General features: G+C 46.2%; 1 protein-coding gene and 1 pseudogene across 1 annotated transcript in view; one reads left to right on the top strand and one right to left on the bottom strand.

Moving 5' to 3' along the window:
* Positions 1–16,958, bottom strand: part of GAN (gigaxonin) — a 60,027-nt gene that overhangs the window by 37,654 nt on the left and 5,415 nt on the right. The window lies entirely within an intron of this gene.
* LOC121010040 (40S ribosomal protein S21-like) lies at positions 11,224–12,982 on the top strand (annotated as a pseudogene).

Here is a 16,958-nt window from a genome sequence, read left to right as displayed (position 1 = left end):
AGAGAGAGAGAGAGAGAGAGAGAGAGAGAGAGACAGAATCCAAAGCAGGCTCCAGGCTCTGAGCTGTCCGCACAGAGCGTGACGTGGGGCTCAAACCGTGAGATGATGACCTGAGCAGAAGTCAGACGCTTAACCGACTGAGCCACCCAAGTGCTCCATGATTTTCAATTCTCTTATTCTGCCCACATTTCTTAATGTAAATTCTTCTGTAAGAGCTATTTCCTCTCTCCATTTATTTACTTATCCACTCATTCATTCACTCATGCCTACACACATGGATGTTTCTTCTATTCTGTGGCTTTTATTCCAGTGTTACTGATATTCATTTCCTTGCTCAAAATGCCACAGCTTTGGCCACTCAGAGTTCTTTCACGTTGGCTCTATGGTCTTTAGAGCACCTCCTTATTTTCTGGCACAAATACTCTAGGCTCACGGAGTATTTTTCCTGCTCCAGTACCTGAATCAACCACGTCTCAGAAGACATTGGTTTTAAGTATTATGTAATTAATTACATTCTAGAAGCATCACTGTGGTAGCAGCAGTGTGGAAGATTGATGGGGACCGAGCACAGAGGCAGACAGACCAGTTCTGTCACCATTCGGAATTAGTAACAGCTGGAACATGAGCAGCAGTGATGGTGAAGGCGAGGCAGGCCTGCAGAGATCTGAGAGGTCAAAATGATGGGCCATGGCATCACTAGGTGCAGAGGGAGAGGGAGGTGCATCCCCAAGGACCCGCAGTTTCTCCCAATGAAGGGAGGACCACCCACCTGGGGGAGGGGAGCTAGCCTGCCAGGGTTGGGTGGCAGGGTGGCCCTGCAGCAGGCCGTCAAGGCCTGGTGCTCAGGAGAGAGGCCAAGGAGCAGGCGACGTCTCTGGAGTAGATGATGTCATGAGAGGGCAGACGGGCGGACAGAAACCTGGGCCGCATCACCTTATCACGTATAGGGGCAGACAGGGAGGGGAGCCAGCAAAGCCAACTGCAGGTGAAAAGGGACAAGATGCATCACAGAAGCCTGGAGAGACCAGGTGTCAAGAGAATGGCCACGAGTGATACATACAGCAGACAGGTCAAGTCAGATAAACACTTCCAGGTTTTCGCTAGATTTGGCAATTCTATTTTAGCAATTTTATTTGTTTTAATTTGTTTACGTTTATTTATTTTTGAGAGAGAGGGAGAAAAAATGAGTGGGGGAGAGACAAAGAGAAGGAGACACAGAATCTGAAGCAGGCTCCAGGCTCTGAGCTGTTAGGGCAGAGCCCAAGGTGGGGCTTGAACCCATGACCCGTGAGATCATGACCTGAGAGGAAGTTGGACGCTTAACCAACTGAGCCACCCAGGTACCCCTTAGCAATTTTAAAAGAACAGTTTTATGGAGTGGTAAGATAGGAACAGAGGGAAGGAAAAAGAGGAGAGGAGACCACGGACAAGATAAAGAGAGACTCTTGTTTGAAGGACCAGGTGGTTGTAGCAGAGGATGCAGAGACGCATCCACAGGACATGTGCACGTCTCCTGTGTGTCAGTAGTGGCGGTGACGCGAGCACGTCTCTGTGCTGGGGCAAAGGAGCCAGAATAGAAGGGAAAAAATACGAACTGCAGAAGGAAGAGCTATGCAACACAACAATCTCCTGGAAAAAAGAGAAGACGGGACAGTGGGCCAGGGAGAATCAGCCTGGACTGTGCATCTCTGTTCAGTGTGAGGCTGGCTTGCAAATCATCATTACCTGATCTAAACAGCTTTAGAGATGATCATCAGAGTTAGGGTTTCCATGTCCAAAGTCTAAAAAATGTAATACTCTACGATCAATGGTCAACAAAAACTACAACCTACAGCCTGTTTCTGTACGCCCTTTGAGTTACAAGTGGTTTTTATATTTTTCAAAGGTTGTTAAAACAAAAACAAACAAGAGTATGTGACAGAGGTGGCCCAAAAAGCCTGAAATACCTCTTTTTTTTTTTTTTAATTTTTTTTTCAACGTTTTTTATTTATTTTTGGGACAGAGAGAGACAGAGCATGAACGGGGGAGGGGCAGAGAGAGAGGGAGACACAGAATCGGAAGCAGGCTCCAGGCTCTGAGCCATCAGCCCAGAGCCCGACGCAGGGCTCGGACTCCCGGACCGCGAGATCGTGACCTGGCTGAAGTCGGACGCTTAACCGACTGCGCCACCCAGGCGCCCAATACCTCTTTTTTAAAAAAATTTTTACTTTATTTTTGAGAGAGCATGAGTAGGGAAGGGGCAGAGAGAGAGGGAGACAGAGGATCCGAAGTGGGCTCTGTGCTGACAGCAGGGTGTCCGATGCAGGACTCAAACTCACAAACCACGAGATCATAACCCGAGCCAAAGTCAGCCGCTCAGCTGACTGAGCCACCCAGGCGCCCCCTAAAAAGTTTCTGATTCTTTACAGAAAAACTTACCAACCCCTGCTCTAAATATTTTTTAAAAAATTGTTTTTTACTAAGTTTATCTATTTATTTTGAGAGAAACAGAGATAGTGTGAGTGGGGGAGGGGTAAAAAGGGAGAGGGAGAGGGAGGGAGAGAGAGAGAATCACAAGCAGGCTCTGCAGAGCCCAGTGTGGGGCTCGAACTCACGAAACCGCAAGACAATGACCTGAGCCAAAACTGAGAGTCGGATGCTTAACCAACTGAGCCACCCAGGCGCCCCTAAATATTTTTTTACAGGAGTAAGCACACAACAGTTGAAACTCCAGTCTAACAGATATGCAAAATAGCAGTAACTTTGAGAAAACTCTTGCGAAAGTGACAAGGCCATCGTGATGGACCTGAGGGGGAAAAAAACCCATCAGATACGCCAGGGCCTTTACGTGATAATCCAATCTTCCTGGGTGGTTTCTATCTTCAGAAACAGATATCCTGGGGTCACAGCCCCCAAAGTGGGTTTATATGCACCTACAAAAAGTACAAAGAAGAAAGAACACCAAAGCTTTTTTTTTTTTTTTTTTTTTTTCTAATTTGTTTATAGAGTCACTATTCAGAAGAAAAAAGAACTGGGAATTAAAATGTCAAAGGGGAATGATGAAGGAAATTGCATCACACAGCAGTATGATGTAGTAACAGCTGGCCATTTACAAGGATGATTACGGGCGTTATACTGAGCTGTGAGACAGGAGGGCTATAAAATGACTTCCAGGGAAAGATGAACCGTAAGTGATAGGCCCACTTGGCTTACGACTACAACAATTAACTACCCTGTTCACAACCAGAATTCAGGGTGACACAAGTAATTCTCATGTGATTTTCCATGATTTGTGTGTGTGTGTGTGTGTGTGTGTGTGTGTGTGTGTGTGTAAAAAAAAAAGATTCTTAAAATTTAAATCTGGTTCTTGTAATTTTACAAGTAAAGCAGTCAATAAAAGTCACCTCTTAGAAGACAAGGTTTGAAAACGCACGTTAAAATTTTAAGACGAGTTCAAAGGCAGGATCATGATGCAGCAACTTGTGAAGCAAAAAATTCCTCTAGAATGAAACAAGTCGGAGCCCTCGTCCTGGTCACACCCTGACCTTTCGGAAACGCGCATAAAACAAAGACATTCATGCCACGACCTGTCAGACAGTTCCAGATTTTCTACCCGGGATGCATTTTCAGAGGCTATTTGAGAGAGGCGCCTTCTGTGCCCGTGAGGACCCCACGCACGTGGTCACGTCCAGCGCCAGCCCTGTCATTTGGGGGTGCTTCTCACAGCGCTGAGAACTGGCTCCTCTGGGTCTCTTCTGCCACGGGGTACAAACGGACCTTCCCTTCCAAGTGTCTACCCACCTTCCGTTCTCTTTCCCAACGCGCAGAGTTAGAAGGACGCTGTATGCCATTTCAAAGGCAGAGGAGCTAGAAATGAAAACGTTCAAAGGAAAAGTAAGAATTGATATGCATTGATTATTGTCTCTGTATTCATCCTTTTAAGGCAGTTCAAACCAAAGCATTAAGTGAAGGCTAGGAAATGGGGTTTTTTTTGTTTCTGTTTTTTTGTTTTTTGTTTTTTTTTTTTGTTTTTTTCTTTTTAAAAAAGGAGATGGTGGCGGTAGGGAAAAACAAAAACAAAAACACAGCCTCCAACACAGTCCCTTTAAGAAAGGCTGGGCTGCACTTCTCTCCAGCAGCTTCGAGCTGCCCTCTCGCTTCTGGCGCCTCTGTAATTTACAATTTACTGTTACAGACTTCTCGAAACAACTTAGAGCTGAAAGTGCCTTCCAAAATGTTGTCAAGGGAATGAATGCTTCTCGATTAATTCTTTGGTCCTGCCGTAACAAAAGCTCTCTCACTGGAGCTGCTCCTCTGGAAGAAAGAATCTGGTCCCTTCTTCTCCCAGGCTTCTTGGCACCAGAAATGGCCTGTTGGGTTGACTGTGCATCTCAAACAGGGCAAATTAAAGACTCTTTTGTAGTAACCTCTGCTGCAGGACAGTTTATTCTGCCCCTCTCCCCCATCTCCAGTACACAGTCAGCTATTCAGTAAAATGTTACGGCAAAAAGTGGAACCCTGTCCAGAAGCAGTGTGTCCAGCGTCCTGACCTCTCATCTTCCACGTCTTCGGCGGTACTTACAGACAGCAGTCAACTCAACTCTCCCGTGGATGAGGTTTCAGTAACGGACTTAGTGCCTCTGGCCCGAGAGACAAAGACGAGGGCTTTGAAAGTACCCAGCCCACCTGTCTGTCTGTTTCTCTTTCTCCCCACGGAATGAAAGACAGACAACGCTGAAGGCACATGCAACACAGTAAGGGAGCCTGGAGGAGGGAGTGATTATTTGGCAGAGTCGGGAAAACGTTACAACGGAAGGGATACTGGAAACAGGCCCTGAAGGATGAATACAAATGTATGTGCCGGAGAAGAGGAGGTCGAGAAAGGCAGAGACGAGAAACGCGTGCAAGCCGAGACACACATACGCACGGATCTGTGAGGCACTTGTAGAATTTCCAAGACCCAGGACAGTGTAATTGAGATGTGTACTCAGCACCGTGATTCCACATTCAACACAAAAACAGAATGCGCATTCCCCACTTTGCTGAAGCAGCCAGGCTCAAAAAACCTACTATCTCCTCCGCCATCCTCGTCCTTGGTTCCCACATCCCGGGAGCGACGGGCTGCTTTCTTCCCGAATTCTGGACACCGGCCACTGCCCGGTGCCCAGGACGCTGCCGTGGTGGGCTACCCACATCAGCCGGCAACACCAGTCCCTTCCCGGTCCCGTGGACACACAACAACCAAGGCACCTTCTTAAAGGGGAGCGCATTCAGAGCACAGCTACTCGTACGGCTAAAATAGCTTCCGTCCTGTAACTAAGGACACAACGGTGTACAACTGAGCTGTAAACTTTGACAACAGGTTCTGCACTTTACAGAATCTTTTAAAACTACCCCTCACTGAACGCTGGCAGTAAGTGATAAGCAGGGTTTACTGGCATCTCCTTGCCCTTTCCATTTTCTCACCGACAGGTCCTACTGCTACCACCTCCAACCCAGGCACGTCATCCCGACTCACCGACGAACCCCAGCCCAGGGCCACCTTATTTCCCGTCCCCACAGCTGCAGCACCCTCCTAAATAAGACTTCATCTTCTCCTTCTTAACGTCTCCTTCTTAACGCCCCTCAACGTCTGCCCACAACCCTTAAAATAAAACCTTGACTCTCACGTGGACTACACTGCATGGGATGATTATACGGGGTCCCTCTCCTGCACCCTACCCCGTCCCCAGTCAGCTCTTCAGGACATACTCGGTAACTCCGGGAAACGCTACAAGGGAAGTTTAATCGTACTGGAGCGCAGGGCGAGCGCCAACCCAGAACGACAGGGCCCTGCCCGCTCCCTGAATCTTGTTTCGAGCCATTCTATCCACCACTCACCGTCTTGGCACGATGGTGTCCTTTTGCTCCCCAGTCTCGGGTGCCAGCCTGTTCTTGTCCCTGGACCACAGCATTGCCATTTCTGTGCCCCGCGCATTATCCCTGCCCTACTCCCCAGCCCAACCGTGCTCCCATCAGATCCTCCCCCTCCTCCTGCACCTTCAGACCCGCAGAGCAGGGGTCCCTCCATCCACACGGTAGCAGCGACCACATCCAGACTTCTTTTCTGCCTCCTCTGACGGGCTCCATGGGCCCTGGAGCCCTATGTGCCCAGGACACAGCTGTGCTGCACAAAAATGCTCAGGAGGTTTAGTGAAAGAACAAGCATATTAGGGAAACTTGACCAAGAATCCAAGTTCTCCACTTAAAGATAGTTGTTAGGGTGCCTGGGTGGTTCAGCCAGTTGAGCATCCGACTTCAGCTCAGGTCATGATCTCACAGTTCGTGGGTTCGAGCCCTGCGTCGGGCTCTGTGCTGACAGCTCAGAGCCTGGAGCCTGCTTCAGATTCGGTGTCTCCCTCTCTCTCTGCCCCTCCCTTGCTCACACTCTGTCTCTCTCTCTCTCAAATAAACACACACAAAAATAAAACCAGGAGTTCTTTGAAATAATAAATGAATCTACTTTTGGAGCAGACTTTCAGAATGATCTACTCTAAAAATAAAGACAGTCTATTCTGTCCCCGTTCCTGAAATTGCTACTACTGCACAACATTCGGATACGCAGCAATGAAAATTTAAGTGAACGTCAAAAATAAGTTGAAAAGTCTTTGGCTCTATGTTCATTTCCTTTACTAGCCCCAGAGAGGTAGCAAAAATCAGTTGAGTGACTTAGGTGTCCACATAAGGTGTCTCAGTTTTGACGCCGTTGATGGGGGATGCACTCAAATAGCAGCCAGCACGCAAGAAAGAAAACAAAGCCCCGGGAGGTGCAGGACCCTGTCCACTAGTGAAACGTGAGCTCCCTTGTCGATCGCCTGGCCCCAGAGTCCCCCCAGCACCTAGCTGTCACTGAGTCTCTTCTTGTGTGTTTGGGGACAAATGGCTAAACCGTACATTTATCCCCGTACATTTCAATACTTTGAGACAAATGTGACTTTTTGAAAACGGAATTTCGTTTCTTTTTTAGTCGCGTATAGTGGGCATTCAATGTGACATCAGTTTCAGGTGTACAACACAGCGATTCAACAGATTTGTACACAACGCTATGCTCACCACAGGCGTGGCTCCCTTCTGTCCCCATACATCGCGGTTACAATATCACTGCCTATATTCCTAGTGCTGTGCCTTTTATACCCGGGACTTCCTCGTTCCATAACTAGAGACCTGTATCCTCTTAACTCATTTTGCCCAACCTCCTATCCCCCTGCCCTTCCGGCCACCATCAGGATTTTTCTCTGTATTTATACGTATGCTATTTTGCTTTTTGGGTTTTATTTTTTCTTTTGTTTTCAGATTTCACTTAGGAGTGAAACCACATGGTATTTGCCTTTCTCAGTCTGACTTATTTCACTGGGCACAATACCTTCTAGGTCCATCCATGTTGTCTCAAATGGCAGGATCTCATCCTTTTTTTGGCTGCATAATGCTCTGTTGTGTATGCACACCACATCTTCCTTATCTAGTCATCTACTGATGGACACTTAGGCTGCTTCCATACCTTGGCTATTGTAAACAATGCCGCCATAGATGTAGGGGTGCATGTATCTTTCAAATTCGTGTTTTCGTTTTCTTTGGATAAACATTCGATAGTGTAATTATCGGATCATATGGTCTTTGTATTTTTAATTTTTTTGAGGAACCTCCATACCGTTTTCCACAGTGACCTACCAATTTCCATTCCCAGCGACAGTGTACAAGGGCTCCTTCTCCACATCCTTGCCAACACCTGTTCTTTCTTGTCTCTTTGGTTTGACCCCTTCTAACAGGTATGAGGTGATAGCTCATTGTGGTTTTGATTTGCATTTCCCTTATTAGTGATGTTGAGCATCTTTTCATGTGTCTGTTGGCCATATATATGTCTTCTTTGGAAAAAAAGGGCAGTGTTAAATATTTTTAGTGTTTTATTTATTTATTTTGAGAGGGAGAGCGAGAGAGAGAGAGAAAACGAATCCCAAGCAGACTCTGCGATGTCAGCACAAAGCCCAATGTGGGGCTTGATCCCACGAACCATGAGATCATGACCTGAGCCAAAATCAAGAGTTGGACACTCAACTGACTGAGCCACCCAGGTGCTCCAGGACAGAGTTAATTCTTGAACTGTAGTTTACTACGGGTCAGCACAATCGTACAAGCGTATGGGTTAAGGCAGTGATGACATTTCTAAATAATGTAACAACAGCTGTGACAGTGGTGCATATTTTCATAATTCACGTTCCTACCAACAGCAGAGACGACGGAAGAGAAAGGAGATAAAAAGCATCTACTTTGTTCCTGCCCCCTCCATCCCCCCACCTCCAACTTCAGGAGGTGATAAAAACTAGAATTTTATTCCCTCCCTGCCAACCACAGGTATTTCCATTTACACGCAGGTAACAAAGCTGGTCGCTCTGTTCACACAAGGCAATGCTACCAGTACGTAAAAGGGGCCAGGCAGGTAAACAAGCAAGCAAACAAACAAACAGCCAATTAACCAACCAACCACACCCAAAGTGTCCCATATCTGCGTGCGTAGGTCTAAACTGCACACACTAGCTGTGGTGTAGGAAGAAAACCGGGCGTTGGCGGGAAACTCTTCCTTTCACTAAGGAAATGGAAGACTGGACAGACACGGAGCCTACAGGCCTCTAATTCCATCGCAAAGTAGAACTGGGCTATGGCAGGGGCGCCTGGGTGTCTCGGTCGGTTGAGCGTCCGACTTCGGCTCAGGTCATGATTTCACGGCTCGTGAGTTCGAGCCCCGCGTCGGGCTCTGTGCCGGCAGCTCAGAGCTGGAGCCTGCTTGGGATTCTGTGTCTCCCTCTCTCTCTGCTCCTCCCCCGCTCACGTTCTGTCTCTTTCCCTCTCTCTCGCAAAAATAAATAAACATTAAAAAAAAAAAAAAAGAAGAAGCGGGCGATGGCAAGGAGAGAAGGGAAACCCAGGATCTAAGGACTCTCTCGGCTCTGCACAGGGCCACTTTCCTCAAACTTCTGGCTACGCCCAGTGAATGTGCTCCACTGTGTCAGAAGAGGCTCACACTCACCTCACCTTCCTAAAAGGGAGGTTTCCTCCAAGTCAAGGACTGACAGGTACAATTTAAGTGACAAAAGTCTGAAGATATTTTGAGCTTAGTATTACTAAACAATTTACAATTATTCAGAGGCCCAGGCAATTGGTTACCGGTATGTTAATGTGCCTACAAAACCATGTCCCGTGATATTTCTATGGGCTAATATAAAAATCACAAACACAGGGGCGCCTGGGGGCTCAGTCGGTTAAGCAGCCGACTTCGGCTCAGGTCGTGATCTCGCGGTCCGTGAGTTCGAGCCCCGCGTCAGGCTCTATGCTGATAGCTCCGAGCCTGGAGCCTGCTTCTGTTTCTGTGTCTCCCTCTCTTTCTGCCCCTCCCCCGTCCGCGCTCTGTCTCTCTCTGCCTTTCAAAAATGAATGTTAAAAAAATTAAAAAAAAAAAATCACGAGCATAAAATGGTCTTTCAAATTGTTCCTAAAAAAGATACAGAAATATTCAATAGTTGAAAGAATCACAAAATACCTGTGAGCAAAGTATACATTTAAGGTTCTATATCCATTAGCACATTAACTCTACGAAGGAAAACGAGGGGCATTTTTTTTTTTTTCCCCACATCCCATTACTCAACAGTCTATTTTTTAAAACCGGCCCTTCCTTCTTCCATTTCTGATATACGCTACCTCTCAAAGCTTTATTGCTTGAAGGCTGTTTCATCCAACAACATTATACCCAGATCTTATTTTCCCTAAGTGTTCTACTTTTCTAGGATCTCTGAATGAGGGAAAAATATTATAATTTATTCTCACAGAGAAATGAAATCAGCAAACATGAGACCATCATTTTATAGCTAAGTCACTCTTTGGCAATAAACACCAAGAGAGGAGACTTCACTCTCTGCTCTTTTGAGCACGGGCGTCAAGAGCTCTGGCTGAGCATTGGAGGCCATTTAGATGGACACATGACCTTGACCCTCCAAAGAGCTACAGATGCCACGTTCACCTGAGCCTTTGATGTCCTTCCTTCTTTGGACTCACTGCGTCTTAGAACTGCGTCAGAGAACTCACAGGAGGATCTCAAACTGTAACCACAGTCTGCCACTTGTCACACCCCACACCTCCACATCTCCACCCTTAACCTAGAATTCCCACCTACAAATTATTCATTTATATTACAGCTTCAGTACACAAAATGATAGACTTGTCTCCTGCCGAAGGCTCATGCGGCTCCCCCAGGGACTAACCTACAGTACGCATAGGCCAAATGACTCCTTATTTGTCCTAATTATGTTTTCTTGATGGATTATAAATAGATTTTAAGCCTCACTTTGATATCATAAGACAAACTGATGAACAGTTTAAACAATGGATAGAGTGGCTTTGTAATCTGGACGCTTAGGCTGTATTATCGAAATCTACATCCTAAGAAACAGAGTTGATAGAAAAGCACTTTGCTTGACTCTCTAACTATTTAACAGAAAGTACTGTAAGAACACTGAAGAAGACTAATACAAACTCTAAGAAGTAGAAGTCAAAGGGCAAAGGTAAAAGAATGAGGACTTATCCATCAGTGTTCATTAGAGCTACGTTTTATTTCTATCACATGTACTGTTACTCAAGATAACAATCCTCAGGAAAGTTCCACCATAAGCCTAAACATTCAACACTTCACTTTATGTCAGGCTCACTAGTCTAACAAGAATTGTATTGATTTGCTTCTTCATTCGAAACCTTCCAAAACCCTCTCCAGAATTAGAGCATTCGTGGCTACTAACAGTGGCGACCGCCATCTCGTATAAATAAATAAATACCTTTAAGCTGAAATAAGTCATCTGTGTTGAACTTAGAGCTCCAATTTCAAGGGCTTAGTTTCCTTAGAAGCCAGAGAAAAGGCTCCTTTGGTCTTCTGAAACAGAACATACTTTAATATCAGATCTGAAAAACCCACATAAGAAAAGGATTTAATCAAACACAGTTGCAAATACTAAACAGGAGGAGGAGGAAGGGGAAGAAGAAGGAGGGGAAGAGGGAGGAAGAGGAGGAGAAGAAATCATTTTGCAGCACGTGACTGTAAGCCCTCTGGGGCAGATTTCATCTTCTTTGGGATGCGGCTGTTCGGGACGCGTATAGCAGGTGGATGAAAACAAACAAGGTGCAGATCCATTAAAGATATTCAGGCCCAGCTCAGCTCCCATCGCCATGAAGGTGCAGCAAGGGGCAGGTGTCGTCACTGAGCTGAAGACTGCTCCAGAACCGGGAGCTTCTAGCTGAACCCTTGGGCACTAAGAAACTTAACAGACGACAGTCACCGAGGAGCAGCTGCAGACAGGTGACTACAAACTCAAAGCACAAGTGAAAGAAAAGGGAAAAGGGACGTGGGCACGAACAGCGTGCTCTGCACACAGTGGACAAAACGAACGGACGTTAGTGCCTCTCAAGTACAGGGTGGGTACCAGATGCCCAAAGACAGGATGGTGACAATCTCCATGCTGCCATGAAACTTGCACTTACTACAGAGATCGTACTGGTCTCCTTAAGTAGTTCATCAGCATCATCTATGAGTCAAAGTTTGGATTTAAATGGAGAAACAGGCTCATCGATAATCAGGCCTTGGAACACGTCCAGAGGGAACGGCAGAAAATAAATGCTTGTTACAAAACAGCTCTACGGGGCTGGGTTTACACAGCAGAACACCCAACCAAATCCTGTATGACTGGGCAGAACAAATGCTTTAATGTCAACACGCACAGGGGAGCCTGGGTGGCGCAGTCGGTTAAGCGTCCGACTTCAGCCAGGACACGATCTCTTGGTCCGTGAGTTCGAGCCCCACGTCAGGCTCTGGGCTGATGGCTCGGAGCCTGGAGCCTGTTTCCGATTCTGTGTCTCCCTCTCTCTCTGCCCCTCCCCCGTTCATGCTCTGTCTCTCTCTGTCCCAAAAATAAATAAATGTTGAAAAAAAAATTAAAAAAAAAATAGTGTCAACACGCACAAAAAAACTTTAAATGATACAATAAAGCTCTAAGAACAGAAGCAGACCCCCTCCCCACAACATATACACACAAAGCCAAAAACAAAAATACAACAAACCAAAAAAAAAAAACGCTGTCCAAGATGACCTAGAATGGGGGCACCTGGGGGGCTCGGCCGGTAAGAGTCTGACTCTCGATTTCGGCTCACGTCACCCATCATCTCAAGGTTCACGGGTTTGAGCCCTGCAAAGGGCTCTGTGCTGACAGTGCAGATCCTGCTTGAGATTCTCTCCTCTCCCTCTCTCTCTCTGCCCCTGCCCAGCTCACAGGTTCTCTCTCCTTTCTCTCTCTCAAAATAAACAAATAAACTTGGGGGAAAAAAAAAAAAGATGATCTAGACTGGATTCTGGGCCCAGTGTCTCCACTCCACCCTCCCAAGACCAGCTTTCCCTGAAAACACAAGGGAGAAATACTGCTGTTCTCACTGTTGGCTGACTCATCGAGGGATCCACAAACCTTGAGACTCTTTCTTTCCTTTACTCTCCAGGATGAATGCTAAACAAAGTAAGGTTCCAACAGATCCCCAGGAAAAAAACCAAACCAAAACAAAATGAATTCTCAAAAGTGAATAGAGGCTTTTCTGCACCCATGCTCCCGGGGGTTCCTGGTGCTGGAAGCAGGCGCCCTGGACGTGCAGAACAAGGTGGGCGAGTTCGTGCACCTGTCCGTGCTGTGGAAGTGCTCTGCCAGCAACTCCATCATCGGGGCCAGGGACCACGCGTCCGTCCAGGTGAATGTGGCCCAGGTGGACAAGGTGACAGGCAAGCTCAACGGCCAGTTTAAAACCTACGCTATCTGTGGGGCCATTCACGGGATGGGGGAGTCAGATGACTCCATCCTCTGACTGGCCAAAGCCAATGGCATCGTTTCAAAGAACTTCTGACTCTAAAGGATCACGGATGTGGAATATTTTTCATTAATAAACAGCACCTCCCCTGCCAAAAAAGTGAACAGAGGACAGGAACCTGCATGTGTCCCTGCAGAACCACCCAGCAGTTCATCTTCAAATCCTTTCCACGTACATCACTCCCAAAGCACCACAGCTCACAAGGGAAAAGAGTCTGAACTTCATATCAGATCGATGGGATTGTGCCAGAGCCAGAAGAGCCTCAGACATGAAGCAAAGCAAACTTCGCAATATTCAAGAGAAAGGGAAATTTCCTATAAGCCTCAGGGAACCTTTCCCAGAAGGTCTCGGGGTTGCTGAGAAAGGAAAGATTCTGTGGGTCGTTATACCAACGAATTCAATGTTGCCGTCCTTAAAGGTCGTCAGCTACATTTAGGTTTAGTTTTCCAACAAACCAAAGGGGAAATGTCATTCAGGGATCAGAATGAGGAAGAGCTGGGAAGAGGGAATTCTGGGAAAGCAGCATCCCACTTACTGAGCTTAACGATGGACCATGGAAAGTCCTGCCTGCCTTCCAGTAGCATCTGTATCCTAACACTGCATGATACACTCATGCTCTACCCAACTTTCTTTCAGGTTAACATTAGGGTTCTATTGCTAAAGCTGAGTTTTATGTTTTTTTCCCTCTTATACTGAAAGTCCTTCTAGTGTATGATAGCTAAGACTATCAGAGGAAAAATAAATGCTAAGCCAAAGAAGGAGCACAGGAAAAGATTAAACCAGTAGGTTAGGTTAAAAGACTTTTCTATATTAAGTAGAAAGTATGCCAAATGAGCTGCTTTAATTCCTACTCTGACAAAATTGAACTGGTTCCCTCTGTTGGGAGTGCAGAAAATATATAACATTGTTTCCAAATCATACAACTTTATACTGCTTAAGACAGTTACTTAAACTAGGCTACCTAAGGATATTATATAAACAAAACTCAAATATTTATAGTTTCTCAGACTACTAAACTTTTCAACACCCAATCCACATGTTAATGACATCACAGACCTAAATGCTCAAGCTTCAACAAAAGGGAAAGTCAGAAACATCAAGTACCAGAACATGCAAACTTATTTTGTTTCAACGTGATTCTTTAAAGTTCCTTCCAAACATGGGGCGCCTGGCTGCCTCAGTTGGCTAAGCCACTGACTTTGGCTTAGGTCATGATCTTGCAGTTCATGAGTTCCAGCTCTGGGCTGACAGCTCAGGGCCTGGAGCCTGCTTCAGATTCATATTCTCTCTCTCTCTCACAAATAAATACACATTAAAAAAACACTTAAAGTTCCTTCCAAACAAAACAGATATATGATAGCGGCATCAGGGTGGCTCAGCTGGTTAAGCAGAGGACTCTTGATTTCAGCTCAGGTCATGATCTCACAGTTCATGAGGTCTAGCCCCAGGTAGGGCTCTGTGTTGTCAGCATGGAGCCTACTCGGGATCCTCTCTCTCCTTTCTCTGCCCCTCATCTACTCATTCTCTCTCACTCTCCCTCAAAATACATACACTTAAAAAAAAAACAAACAGATATGTTATGAAAGCTGGATATCACTGATGTCAAAAATTATTAAATAGTTCATTTGTAAGTAGTAATACAGACAAATCAAATTACTTGTAAGTAGTTTTGAGATTGATCATTTTTTAAATGTTTTTTTATTTATTTTTGAGAGAGAGAGAGTGCACAAGCAGGGAAGGGGCAGAGAGAGAAGGTGACAGAGGATCCGAAGCAGGCTCCACACTGGCAGCAACGAGCCCGATGTGGGGCTTGAACTCACGAACCCTGAAATCATGACCTGAGCCAAAGTCGGAAGCTCAACTCACTGAGCCACCCAGGCGCCCTGAGACTGATCATTTTAAAATACTCCCAAGAACACCACTTCAACAGCCAAATACATTTAAAAGAGTCACTGACAAAAACATACACTGACCGATTCAGGTTCATGTATAAAATGTCAAAAATATCTGTCCTATCCATTGAACAAGATGGTTAAAAATGAAAATCAGAATGAGATAGTGTGTAAAAGTACATTTAAATGATAACATATTGTGAATTGATTAGTACAGGTTGCATAAAGAAGAGTTAAATACGAGTAATGTTGTAACTTGGTATCATAAATGGGTAGGAGACAAGGTGTCATTAACCAGGAGTCTAATCTGACTTCACCCACTAAGAACGAGCAACTTCATCATAATACAAACCACTAAGGCCCACTGAACCCCATTTCCTTATTTGGAAAGTAGCAGAATTCGAGCAGCAAAGATCTGAAGTCCCTTTCACTTGGCCACTTTGATTAGCAGTATTTAACAAGGAAATTACTGCTTTTATTAATGAGTACCATTTCACATTACTAAATATTCTCATTATTTGCCACCACATGACAAGTCAATCCCCCACGTTTTCTAATGCAGCAGACACAGCAGCGATCTACCTTTGTGGATCCGCGTGCAGACCTGGAGAGTTCAAACACTATTACATACTCCTGCACAGGTCAAAGATTAAATGAGACGAAGACACATTTTATCCCTCATTTATCAGACTAGTGAGCTGAAGCCGAGATTAAGTCATCTGCCAACAGCTCCCAGCTATAAGAGTAGCCGGATTGGGAAAGCAGGCACAGGGCTCTTCCCAGTTACGGATAACTGGGCATCTGAAATGAAATATAACCGAGCCAGTCATGTAATGGCCCACCTGCTGGGGAAGAAAGGCAGGTAATCACTCATTCAACACATGTGCCGTTCTCTCTGGCTGCCAGGGACACAGAAACGGACAAAAGAAAACTCCCTGGCCTCATGGAGCTTACAGCGTGGTTGGAGAAGGCGGGCAAAGTGAGTATACTAACAGTGGTAAGTGGTGTGGAGAAAGCTCAGGCACTGAAAGGGATACACAGCATGTGTCTGGCAATTTGCAATTTTCTTAAAAGCCTGCTGGACGCCTCTTAGAGAACTACAACAATAATGCATCTAAAGTAACCGTCCTTAGCATTTCCCCAAACAGGGAATCCTTTGGGTACAGGGAACACTCTGATTCCAGTTTGATACGGATTGCTCAAACCTCTCAGCTGCCAGCTATGCGCTGACCATCCCACTGACCATCCAAATTCCATACTAACAAAGACTCCCCCCTACCCCCATCCCACCTTTACATCCACAAAGAGTGCAGGGAGATTTACAAAACACGGCCAGAAGTTAGGAGAGCGCTTGGACTGCTTCTGAATTAGCACAGGTTATCTCCTAATGCAAAGGTTAAAATGGAGTTTGGGGGCTGAGTTCTGCTGGGACAAAGCAGTAAGAACACCTTACACTTCATTTTGCTTTTTCTGACCTGTCAATTCTAGTGACATTCTCTACTATGAGTCTATATTTAACCAGCTTACTGGACAGTTTCTTCAGCTTGTAGCGTTTTCCCCCCTCCCTTTTATTAAAAGAGCAACCCAGTTTGCAAGAAAGTTGCTCTACGAAACGACAGTCCCCTGCAAGATCCGGTATACCTGGTTAAGCACTATCTTTATCAACCTTTAATTAATTAACCTGGTTATTGAGCTGGCATATCAGGTTAAGCTTTGTTTCACTCAAGTTTTAGAATGCCCTCTGAGTCTCTCAAAATCTCACGATCCTCCGTTGTGACCGCATCCTGAGAATTACAGTAAGAGCTCTAAAATTAGCTGCAGCTTATTTTAACGTGTGTCCATAACGCACAGCCCTCCTTTTACATGCAGCGCCCACTGGGAGTGTAAGAAGGCACGTCTGACAAGAACTTCGGCCTTGGGGGGGTCGATCGCTGATCCTAGGGACACGATCCCGCGGGGCTTCCCCTCCGCCCACAGCCGGCGAGGAAGTGTTGTTTGGCTTCTCCTCGGGAGAGACGCGCCCGGCTCGCTTCGCCGCGCCGGCCCGGCCCACTGCGCGATCCAGAGGCGAGCGGCGGGCAAACTTCAGCCGGGCTCCGCCGGCCGGGCCCCGGCGAGGCCCCGCCCTGCTCGCGGGTGCGGGTGCGGGTCCCGGGCCGGCCCAGG

Source organism: Herpailurus yagouaroundi, unplaced genomic scaffold (genome assembly GCF_014898765.1).
Source record: "Herpailurus yagouaroundi ecotype Mexico unplaced genomic scaffold, PumYag 190, whole genome shotgun sequence".
Lineage (NCBI taxonomy): Eukaryota > Metazoa > Chordata > Mammalia > Carnivora > Felidae > Herpailurus > Herpailurus yagouaroundi.
Note: the sequence above shows the minus strand (reverse complement) of the source record. Positions and strands in the feature narration are given on the sequence as shown.